The 9,046-nt window shown below is 37.3% G+C and overlaps 1 long non-coding RNA gene across 10 annotated transcripts; it reads right to left on the bottom strand.

Moving 5' to 3' along the window:
- Positions 1–3,642: 3,642 nt before the first annotated feature.
- Positions 3,643–7,982, bottom strand: LOC133728966 (uncharacterized). Of its 10 annotated transcripts, none has more exons than XR_009856127.1 (8): positions 6,599–7,982; positions 5,973–6,498; positions 5,672–5,763; positions 5,141–5,218; positions 4,838–5,007; positions 4,553–4,628; positions 4,107–4,224; positions 3,643–4,003 (listed from the first exon to the last, which is right to left on the bottom strand). It is a non-coding gene; the product is annotated as an uncharacterized LOC133728966 (long non-coding RNA). The 10 variants fall into 10 exon arrangements; XR_009856124.1 differs by having other exon boundaries at positions 5,141–5,583; positions 5,672–5,750; XR_009856126.1 differs by having other exon boundaries at positions 5,141–5,750; positions 5,973–6,054; positions 6,404–6,498.
- Between the last annotated feature and the right edge of the window lie 1,064 nt (positions 7,983–9,046).

Raw genomic sequence — 9,046 nt, 5'->3', positions numbered from 1 at the left:
GAGGAAGTCTGGTTCTAAATAAATCGAAGGTTAGGTTAGTTTTGTTAGCCTTCAGGCTGGATTTTCTTTCAATTGTTTCGACAACTATGATTTTGTTTTTGTTTTGGTTTTTCTGCTGTCTATGATAGATTAAATTCATTGGGATTATTTATATTATTACTATTATTAAGCTTATAATCAATTCTGTGCTTGGATTATTGAGATTTATCAGGTGTTTTTACTTTGTCCTTTTAACAAAATATATAATGAGAGGACAAATTAGGAAACAGATGCTTGTTACATTTAAAAAAACTTCGGTTGATTTCCTTGTTCAGTAGCTAGCTCGCGGATTTGTACAAAAAGGTTGTTAAAATGATAGGAGCTTAACCTTCGCGAATTAAAGACATATCACCCTTCTGAAGCTCCTTTGATCTAAATGGAAGAATATTTTCATTATTCGAACTTTTAATTATCTTCTGGTTTGTGCTTCTATTGAGATGGTCTGACTCCTTGATCTCTTTGCTTTTGTTAGCTTGTCTCCAAATAGTTTCATGCGTTGATCTAATCCAGACTACTTACACTTGAGACATGATACACGAAGAGAAAGGTCACTCTTGATCAATGAGAAAAGAAAACAATAACAAACACTACAACAATATCCAGCATTAGTGACCAATGGAGTAGTCACAAAAACTAGCAATTTTGGTCACTAATTGTGTTTAGTGACCAAAAAAAAGTGGTCACTAGGTGGTCACTATAGGTCCGTCACTAATTCTATATAGTGACCACTTACAATAATTGGTCACTAAAATCAAAACTTTTAGTGACCACTAAAATCTAGACACTAATAGTAATAGCATTAGTGACCATGGAATTGATCACTGAAAGGGTAAAATGTGGTCACTAAAGGCATTATTTGGTCACTAAACCTCAATCACATACATATATTAGTGACCATGTCAACAGGCCACTAAAACATTGGTCATCTAAAAAAATATAAATCCACAAATAAAAGCCTTTGTTACACCCCACATCTGATATACCTTTTTACTGAGTTACATGAAATTCTTTATGGTTACCGTTCGCGGTTATAATTTTAACGTTTAGGGGGTGGTTAAAAATTGACTTTTTATGAGTTATTAATTTGAGAAATTTTCCTTCATGAAAGTTGTAGAGGACGTTAAAACGAGCGCGTGCATATGTGGTACATAAAAATCGGAGTTCGTATGTGGAAGTTATAGCTTAAAATGTGAAAGTTACTGTTCATGATAACAAAAATATAAATATGGAAAGTTACCACTGTAGGTTTCCATTTTCGGAAACCCGGTAACTCTCCCTCTCTCTTCTCCCCCGACCCCTTCCCCTTTCGGCCCGAACTGGTTTACCTCCGATTTCTCCCTCCTCCGGCCGACCCACGACGGAATCCGGCTACCCCCAGGCTCGTCTCCTCCCCCTTGACACATTGGCGGTGGTGTTTTGTGAAGATTTAGCCGGAGAAGCTTGATTTCGCGCCGGGAAGGTAATGGTTTCAGTTTGCGATTTTTGCCGATTTCCGGCGATTCCGGCCTTCTCCGGTCACCAGACCGGCGTCGAAGGTCGGGTTTTTGCTGGAGATGATTTCCCCTAAGGTCTTGCTTCTCAATTTGCAGTGTGGAGGTCGAATCGATCGAACCCGATCCTAGGGTTCTTGATTTTTTCTGGAAAATTTTCACCGGCTTAATTGGAGCTCTTCCAGGTAAAATTGGCACTTGTTGTAGTTGAGAAAGAGATTAGGCATGTTGAGTAGGAGGTGCTGCCAAAATTTGGTGGCCATTGGTGGTGGTTGGCCGGTGGCGCGTGGAGCTGCAATTTATTTTCTATTTTGGCTCCATAAATCCCTTAATGATTGTAGAAGTTTATACATGAAGTTTGGTGGAAATCGGAGGAATTACGAGTTGAGTTTAATTGATTAATTAACGATTTTCGTGAATTCGATCGCCGGAATTCTGTCGAATTCACTCTAGAATTTATTTATCGATGAATGAATATTAATGGAATATTGTGGATGGATTTATTGTGAATTAAGGAGTTGGATTTTGAAGGGGGGGACGTTATGAATTTCAATTTCTAATTATCGTAAAGTTAATTGTCGCCTATAAATGTATTTTTACTAGTGCTATTCGTACAGGACGAGAGGAGTCTTCATACGAGGAAAATACCGAGCGACGTCAGGATTGAGCATATATTGTGAGTGGACTTTTATTTTTCAAAGAATGATGCATGCATTTATTTAATCGGTTCCGAAGTTATAATTTATTTATCAATTTACTTTCTCGAGCATATGGTTATTTCGGAAACGGTTTCGGTTAATTGATTTACTTGAAGATTTTATGGCGTGTGGGGTCACGTCATTGGATTACGCTTATCTTCTTTTATTTATTTATTTCCGATATGATTTCCGGATTTATACTATTTATATTATACTTATATTCGGCGATTTGAGATTTCTATGAGATTCGATAAAATTAATTTTTATACTTATTTATATCCTATTTATTTTGTTGATGAGATTATCCTGGCGTGTGGGACACGTCGTTGGAAATTCATTTACGAGAGTTGGGGAAGTTTTATGGATTTATACGGTTTTCGGATTTTCTTTTGCCATACTTTGGGTGACTTATCATTGCTAGCATTGATTTTCCGCCTTTGTGGCGCGGTGATGGGATCACCGTAGCCCTTCCGCCTTTGTGGCGCAGGTTACTGTCTCTGTGACAGTAATTCTGTAGCCCGGTATCCTATCGCTACACTTAGTGGCGTAAGGGTATATTACGGGAGTTATGGGAGTATTTTTAGCCTGGGAGGCTATCACCCGAGCCTGGAAGGCTCACTCGTATGGCTATCGCCTTCCCCTACTCACTTTACTACTTAAGCTAGCGAGGCTAGCTCGATTTTCGTTTAACCAACGGGGCTGGTCTTATTTTCCTTGAGTAGCAGAGTTCCAACTTTTTTTTCTTTGAAATTGTTTGTGACTAGCAGGGCTAGTCGGTTTTCATGAGTGGAACTCCTCTTGTTTTATTTTCGTTAATCCTTGCATGCATCGGGATTTTTTTAAAAAAGAAATAAATGTGGGAAAGTATAAAATCCATTTGGTTTAAATTTGTTTATTTTTGTCCACTCACGCTAACGTGTTTTTCAATACTTTTCCCCTGGGCCCTTCGGTTTCAAATGCCCAGTTTTCAGTGTTGCTGCTCGGCGTTTTGAAGTGAGCCATAGTGACCGCATCCGCTTCCGTCATCATATTTTGTAGGTTATTTATTTAGCCTACTGTACTCTATGTTAAACTTATATTCCTAAAATGCTCTGATTACTAAGGGATATGTGACCCAAACTTGTATGAATTATATTTAAGGTCTATGACCTAACTTTGGTGATTGTAGTAACTTGTACCTTTCGGAGATTATGTATGTTGTTGTTAGCTTTGAGATGGGATTAGTGGAATTTGGGAGCAGGGTGGCTCCAGGAGTTGTGGTTGGATTATTAGAAGTGAATTTTGTTTTCCGCAGGATTTTGGGTTATCCATTTTTAAGGGAGGTTATGCCGAAATTTTTTGGTAAATCTCCTTTAAAGGTGGGTCCTGTCAGCCTTTCTAGGCCTTTTAATATTGGTCTTCTGGACAATTGAACATATGTAAATTGTAATGAATACTCACAAAAATTGTGAAATACAAAAAAACAGAGTCTAGAACAATAAAAGAACCTATCTGTGCAAAACTCTTAACTATTTAAGCAATGCAAACAAATATATAACTATGATAGATACTCATTGGAACTCTTGTGAAGAAGGCAAAGTCCAGAGGCATTGCTGATAAGTAACCAATCAATAGGACACCAGACTTTTTCCCTGCGCATGATTCTCAATATTCTTTATCTTCTTGCATGCAGTCATGCAGAGAACACTTCTGGCTTTAATTATGTCTAGTTCTGGGCAATTGATATTCCTCTGCTGTTGTATTGAGCACAAAGTTGGGAAATGCTAGAGATATGTCCTTGAGAAAAGTGCATCCAATTCATGAATGTTAATTAATTCTGAACAAAAACAACTGCTAAAGATGAAAATAGGCCTATAATTCAAAAATTAAGACCACATACCCTGTCAAAAAAGAGGCTATTCTTACTGCTATTTTGAAACGCAGCTTGAGCTCTTCCTCTTTCAAAGCAGATGATGTTGTTGCTATTTCTGCCACCTTTTCCAAATCCACTCCAAGAACTACAAAAGAAATAAGCAGAAATACAATGATATATTGTACAAACCCAATTCTAAACTTACAAGTATATTGACTTCTTAGTTGTTTGACTCCTCTAATACTATAATTTCATCATAAGTTAAATTCAACAATTTCACCGAATGAACCCCAGTTTGAATAAACAATAAAAACAAAATTTGAGACACCCAAAAATCAGGGATAATGGAATCTAGAACCCTGACCCAGATCACCGACAATCCCAAACTCGAAAAAGGTACATTGTTATTGACAGAAATCCACGAAAATAATTGAGAATGATACTTGCAGAAGGAACTAAAGAATGGACAGTACCAATTATTGAATTACATGCCAAAAAGGGGTCTAACTTCCCACTACATGTATGTGTGTACTCGCCTTCCACCTGTGCCTGCGTACATATAGGTCATGCATCTTAGTTGCAAGGAATGCATGATTATTATGATGAAATACCAAAACAAGGAATAAATTAAGGATAAAGAGCTTACAGTGAAATTAGAAAAATATGGAGAAGAGGCAAAAGATAAAGAGCTTGGCCCTTTTGGCCAAAAAACTTAAACTGAGGAACGTAAGGATATCTGAGAAGACAAAGAGGTTCACCTTTTGTCCAGATCCAGCTTAATCTCATCAACTTGATCATGAATCCCGGCAGTGAAGGATGCTTCGTTCTCAAGAATGCCAACAATTTTGCCAACCAACAAATTTGTTGCAGCTGGGGCCATACATGCCTTCTAATCTATCAAATCTTGAATTATTGATTAGTACGCACACTGTGTAAACAAGAGAGATGCTTCAAAATAAGAATAAAATTCCAAAACTAAAGATTATTGGTAAAAGGATTGATAACAGTTATAACTCAAGTTAAACTACATGAAAATCAAGAATGAATTTCAGATTACATACCATTTAATTCGTGATGAATATTGAAAGCACCAGGATGTATGAAAATAATGGTAATGCCCTCTGCAAGGCAACTCCAATCTAACAATCAAAAACATTAGAATATTGGAAACGAAGACCAAGCTACTATTTCTTGCTACCTAATCAAATGGACTGCTACATTTTGAAATTAAAAAATTTTGGAAAACGAACTAAACTAATCTCAATAACCATAAGGAATCGTGTTAGAGTCATCGAATTTGTTGGTCATTTCTCACCATGTCTTTGCACTCTTGGTCAAACTCTCAGTCTCACCTGCCACCAGTTCTTTAAAGATTCAAATTTAAGACCAAATCTCCTCTTAACTTAAGACTAAACAAATGGGTCGCTAAAAGTTTCCTCCAATCCCTCCAAATAGTACTGTCTGTAACATTTTCATGCTCAACAAACAAATGCATATACGAAATCTGTAGACAAGAGTGAAACAAAAAAGTTCAAAGCAGTATACGTGAATGAAAAGTTTAGCCTTATTTCCATGACTCACTCCCTTCTCACCTTCAATCATATACATTGATCCCGTTGTTGCCAAGGCTGAACCCATCTCTCCACCATGTACTACTCTTCTTGATTCGCTCTGCAGCCCTCCACTAAACACAGTAAGTCCAAATTGACCACCTTTAAATTAAAAACACCAAGTAGCAAAGGGGAAAACATAGCTAAACCAAACACAGATACAAAAGTAATTCCACTGTGAATTCAATTATAACAAATTGTATCAATCATCAGATCAAACCCCTAAAGAAAAATTAAATCATATTATGTTTTCAACATCATATTGTACTTGTCATATGTACACCTTGATAGAGTATCTTTAACAAATACTTGTACTTGGAAATCACAGCATCAAGAATTTTCTTCAAGCTGCGGCTTCCTATTATCTGTGAGGGAACCGTCAAAAAAACAGTTTAGAAGATGCATGCGTCTCAATTCATTCACATCACTGACCATGAACTTTTTCTCAACCCAAAACTTAAATCCCCAATTCAAAATTTGCAAACTCAATTAAAATAATATCTAAAAAAATTTTAAGTACCAAAGCTCTCAGATTTAGTTGGTTTCCAGATTAGTTTCTCTAGAAGATTTCCATGCCCGTTCAAACCACTTTGCAATTAGAACCAAAATAAAGCAAAACGCACATTGCAGACATCAATCAAACAAAATTAATCACAAATCAAAAAAGAATAACCCTAGAAAACACATGAAAATGAACAAGAACAACATTATTACAGAGCTGATAAGCCATTCTGTCAAGATTTCTGGCCCCATAGAAGAGTTTCACGTCGGATCCCTTACCAGCATTAAACCCTGACGCAATCAGAGACCTGATTGGATTGCAGAACACAAATCAAAATATGTTAACAGTCGAATTCATTCTATTGCCTGAAAATTAGTGAATTCAAAATCAATTGAATGGCAACAAACCTGATTCCAGATCCCGTTGTGAAAATAAGAAACATAGGATAATTCTCTGGCGGTTCGATCTGATCAATCTCGAAGCCTATCCCCGTGACCAGGGTTAGCTCCACAACGCCCCCCTTCTTCAACCCACACAGCAGCTCAGCGATGAGTACCATGAAGCAAAAGGATTCTGTTTGAGAGAAGAGGAGTGAGGGAAGAGAACGATGAAGATTAGAACCGCCTCGAAAAAGACTCGGGATTATATCTGTCAGTTTGGGTATAAATTATGTAAGACTTCGTTTTTGAATGCCGCGCTCATAAAAGAATTTGACTTTTAATTTTGAAACCAACCCGCCTTACCGCCTACATAAATCAAAGAGAAAAATTCCCTCCAATCAGCCGAAAAGTTTTGGTCACTAAACCAAAACCCACGTATTATAAAGTCTTGAAACATTACTGACCCAACGTAAATGGTCACTAATACTGAAACTTTTGGTCATTAAAAGTGTTAGTTACCAGCTGCTAATAGTGGTCACTAATTCAATACTATTTGTGACCAACATTGATGTGGTCACTGACAATTTGGTCACTAATGCCAGAATTTGTTGTAGTGAAATAAACATAGCAAGTAATATTATGTGGATCTTTATGACCATGTAACATGTATATTAGATAGTGGCAAGTGTAATGGGTGTCCATATAAAATTTGAGGGTAAGTTCCCCGTGAATAGTATGAAGCGTAGTGAACTATTAGGACTTAACTAAAGCATGTTAGATATGTTTGAGCGAGCTAGGTTGTATTCGAGCAAGTTGGGTGTAGTTGAGCGGGTAGGCGCTGTGCGAGCATGAGGGGCGTGGCCCCAGCAAGTCGTGGCCATGCTCGACACCCAAGCGAGTCGTAACCCGAGAAAATCGTTATCCGAGCATGTTTAATTAAGTCACAAGTGTCACAAGCTTCTAGACATGACATAGTTTGTTTAAGTGAGTGTCACATGTTTATTTAATTAGATTGCATTTAAATAGAGCATGACATGTGTAGCATGTACTTGTAGTAAAGTTGCTAATAATATTTTTGCCTTTTGTAAGCATGCTTAAGGATTATGGAGACATTTAAAGCATGGCACTAGGATGTGTGCATAGTAGGTGTGCTACTAAAAAAATATATAACATGTGTTATAAGCATGCTCTAAAAGTTATTTATAAGCATGACAAAGCATGGCAATAGCTCTAATTGAAAGAGTGTGTAGTGAGATAAAGTTACTTATCTTATGTCGATTTGGAGCGAGTTGGAGTTTGAAATGGAATCAATGTAAGTACCCAAATCATGTTGGAGTTGTCCAAGCATGACGCTCCATTGCATCGACGAAGCACCATAGTAGAAAGCTAATGATTTCGTTGACTGAAACGGTGCTTGTGCCTCCTTAACATAAGAGAAATGATTAATAATCAATCCATGTAGTTTAATTGATTAAACATGTGTATATGTAGCCTCGTGTTACGATGTTAAAAATGCTACAACTCTACGCAATTGCTATCTCACATATACGCACAACGTCAATTTACAGTTACACGCTTGAATTTCGTAAGCATGGCCATGTGCAAATTTGTACTTTATTTGAATCATGTGAAGCAAAAATCTGAGATCTTAGGTATTGTGCGGTCAAGATCTGTGACCAAACATCACTAATTATCATGGATAATTAAAGAACTCACAGTAAGGCCATGTCCATGAGGTCAATAAAATATGGCGGCAAGTCTTGGCTAAAATAGTAGATCATGCACACAAAGCTTGTAAGTGTGTGATGTTTATTTAGTATTGTACCATGCTGGAAGGTGTAAAAGAGCACAAATGAGAAGCAGGCACATACTTTAGATGTCTAATGCTAGTTGAAGCATGAATAATGAGCTAGTCTTTGATGCATGCACAGCAGCTATTCTCTAGAAGAGGACAAAAGAGTGGCCACTGATGCTTTGTGCTTAATTTGAAAGCAAAAGATAAATATATGGTGTGATCTGTGCATCAGAGTATAGCAAGCTAAGCTGCTAATGTAATCAAATAGATGATAGTGGTAGTGCATCAAGTACCAAGGTATGTGTCAGGAGGTTATATACTTAACTAGTAGCATATGAAGACATATGGTGTAGAATTTGAGAAAGCTATAGTACGTGCAAATAACGGTGGCATCACATTGAAAGTTGAAAACTGAGACTCCTGCTTATGTTCACAAGGAAGCATGTGGTGTGCAACTGTGCATATCAGTAAAGATAGGATAAAGTATAGAGTGAAGGAAGACTCAGCTTTTTGACTGTTCTGACCACCACAGATCGCCGAAGCGCGAAGCCATGATTGAAGGGAGGTGCCCAGATGACCGCCAGTTGATTAATTTGAAGGAGAACATAGCTTGATGGCCAAATCAATTTCTCAGGTATCAAAGTAAAGTGAGCTCCAGAAGGCGAATTAGACAAGTTTAA

This window comes from Rosa rugosa, chromosome 2 (assembly GCF_958449725.1).
Source record: "Rosa rugosa chromosome 2, drRosRugo1.1, whole genome shotgun sequence".
Classification (NCBI taxonomy): domain Eukaryota; kingdom Viridiplantae; phylum Streptophyta; class Magnoliopsida; order Rosales; family Rosaceae; genus Rosa; species Rosa rugosa.
This window is presented reverse-complemented; position numbering and strand designations above follow the sequence as displayed.